We start from the raw sequence: 2,895 nt of genomic DNA, 5'->3' as shown, positions 1-2,895 counted from the left end.
TCTTCCTCCGCCACTGCCAGTTACTACCGGGTGTGGAAGGAATCACGGGAGATGTAGTTTCAGGGGTTTACTACCGATTGGCGCTGGTTCTTGCTCCGATTTGTAGACAGGCGGGTTTTGGGGAGGGGGTGGTCTACGTGTGGGCATGTGTGTGACAGAGAGAGAGAGTTTGCACGCATAGAGAGTCAGAAGATGGTAAAATTCATTAAAACTAAGGGCAGTTTTGCCACTGATTTTCATAAAACCACAGCTAAATTGCATTCAACCAGGGGATGCTAGGGTGATCGAGCCAGACGGTCGCTGTACTCTTCACTAATAAGGCTCCGATGCCCTTCACATTGCAGGACGGGGGAAAGGTAAAAATCCAACAGGTGCAGCTTCCCCCTCATTGCATTTCAGTGTCGAGAGAGTCGAAACTTGCTTGATTTCCTCCTGGAACCGTTAAAGGAATAGGAGCCCTGCCAGAGAGGAAAACCAATGGCATGCAACCCTACATTTTAAAGGGTGGCCGGTTTTTATGCCCGGAAGTGGCTCCAGCAATTTGGACAAACAAAAATCCAACAGGTGTAGCATTTTTTTTTTGGCCTTGAAAGCATGTTGCAAGAAAAAGAGTTTACTCCAGAATGCTGCAAGAAAAGACACATGTTCACACTATCATACTCAGCAGGAAATCCTAAACAGGGCAACTTAGAAATAAGCCCTATTTTATTTCCTAAGGCTTACTCCCAGGAAAACGGTCCTAGGCCTGCAAGCCCACAGATCCTTAGTTTGATTAATTTGTGAAATGTTAGGGGTTCTCAGCAACTGCATCTTTCCTTGCATAAATTAAAAATGGATCAAACCAATGGGAAATCCTGTCTGGAAAAAGTTAGGTTTGGGGCTGCTGCTGGCACTGAACCCCTAGAAACCTAGTGGTGTGTAGCTAATTTCATTCAATTCATTCATTCATTCATTCGATTTTCATATGGCTCTCCATGTTAACCCAGTTTCCAACATGGATTCACAACAAATATAGGAAATATACGAATATAAATACAGTACAAATACAGTACAGTACAAATGGTTCTGTTGTAGCATCAAGAGACTGGGTAATACAAGTAGCAATAATATTTAGCATTTATATACTGCTTCCCTAAGTGCTGAAAGGGCTTCACCTACATGTCTTAGACCAGGGGTAGGGAACCTTTAACACTCAAAGAGCCATTTGGACCCGTTTTCCACGGGAAAAGAAAACACTTGGAGCCGCAAATAATTTTTGACATTTAAAATAAAGGTAACACTGTATATATATATCTAGGGTTTTTTAAACCTTTTACTCCGCTCATTCTGAGAAGCACATGGATGCGCCACGCTCCCTGCCATTGCCTGCAGTATGGGCAAGGATGAAGCCGGGTGGTTTTCCATTCTCTACCGGCCGCCGGGAAAGCGACCTGCTCGGCTCCGCACGCAGGCGGGCGAGAGGGGAAGTTCCAACATGGCGCCGCCCAGCCGACCATGGGTGAAAGAGGCACGCCTCGGCCTCTGCCATGCCTGCAGGGCGGGCAAGGATGGGGCCAGTGGCTCGGCTCATGGAGCCACAGTGAAAGGGCAGAAGAGCCGCATGCGGCTCTTGAGCCGCAGGTTCCCTACCCCTGTCTTAGACCAATAGCCAAAAGTGCTTCCCTAAGTGCTGAAAGGGCTTCACCTACATGTATAGCCAATGTATAGCCAATAGCCAAAGGCAGCCATAGTCCAATCTTCATAACTCATTCCCTCAATCTTCATAACTCATTCCCGTCCGTCTCTCGTTTCTGTTCCCTGTGCCTCCTGTCTGTCCCAGGAGATTGAGGACCTACGGCGGCAGCGGGGGCGTTGGTGGCAGAAACCCCTCGTCGCTGCTGTGATCACTGGGCAGTACGGGAGTGGCCGAGACAGATACGGAGACAGTAAGTGGAGCCGACAACGACCCCTATTGTGCCGGGCATTGCAGAACTTGAGCCCGAGGCCACTGCCGTGGCGGCGGGGACGGCGTTCGATTCCCTCGATGCAGCCGGGCTGTTTGGGCTGTCTGCTCTTTCTGCTCTTTCCCACTGGCTCCCGCCTTATCTGTGGCGACCGGGGGGAGTTGCGGTGGCGGAGGGAGTGTCTGTGGCAGAGACCTCCCAACCGCTGCCTTGTCTGCTGGGCAGGCCCGGAGCTGCCAGAGAGGAGTAGACGGGCGGAGCCAGCAACACCGATCGCGTCGGGCATTGTGGTACCTGAGCCCGAGGCTGCAAAAACGACGGGTGTGCAGACAGGCCCTGACGGAGGAGGCGGGGCTTTGCAGGACGCACCAGTGACGCTACAAGAGACGACCCGGATGTTTTCGTTATCAGCGCAGCTGTTAGACACCGGAACAAGCCAGGAGGCAACTTTACATTTTTTAAATCAGTTACAACCGGTTCTTCAGCATATTCTTAGCCTAGTGGAAGTCCAGCAGCGGGATTATTTTTGTCTGGGAACCAACTGTTGGTGGATGTTGAACTACTGGTGGGCAGCAGTGCAGCTGAGATCCGAGTCAGTGGCAGTGACTCCTCGACTGCTGCGCTGTGCACCTACCCCTGCCTATATACATATCTTCTTTGGATCCCATCGACCACACGTAGGCCTCAGAGATCAATGTTGGGAGGGCCGCCTGGGTGGTGTGAGCCCTGGGCACGGACGCCTTCTAAGGAGGCCTATATAGCCCTGGTCTCTCCATTCCATCTGGCTGAGAATCTGGACTTTGGCTCTGCCACTGACTATGATACCCATATTTACAGTTGTCATATCAAACTTATATTGGAGTGTACTTGTAGTTGTATATTGTAAGTTTATATTGCTGCTGGCGCTAGACTAGTCAGACCAATGGGCGGCTATTAGCCGGCATTGTAATTG

The sequence above is a fragment of the Sphaerodactylus townsendi genome, linkage group LG03, assembly GCF_021028975.2.
Source record: "Sphaerodactylus townsendi isolate TG3544 linkage group LG03, MPM_Stown_v2.3, whole genome shotgun sequence".
Classification (NCBI taxonomy): domain Eukaryota; kingdom Metazoa; phylum Chordata; class Lepidosauria; order Squamata; family Sphaerodactylidae; genus Sphaerodactylus; species Sphaerodactylus townsendi.
The sequence above is the reverse complement of the archived record's forward strand: the minus strand, read 5'-3'. Positions refer to the sequence as shown.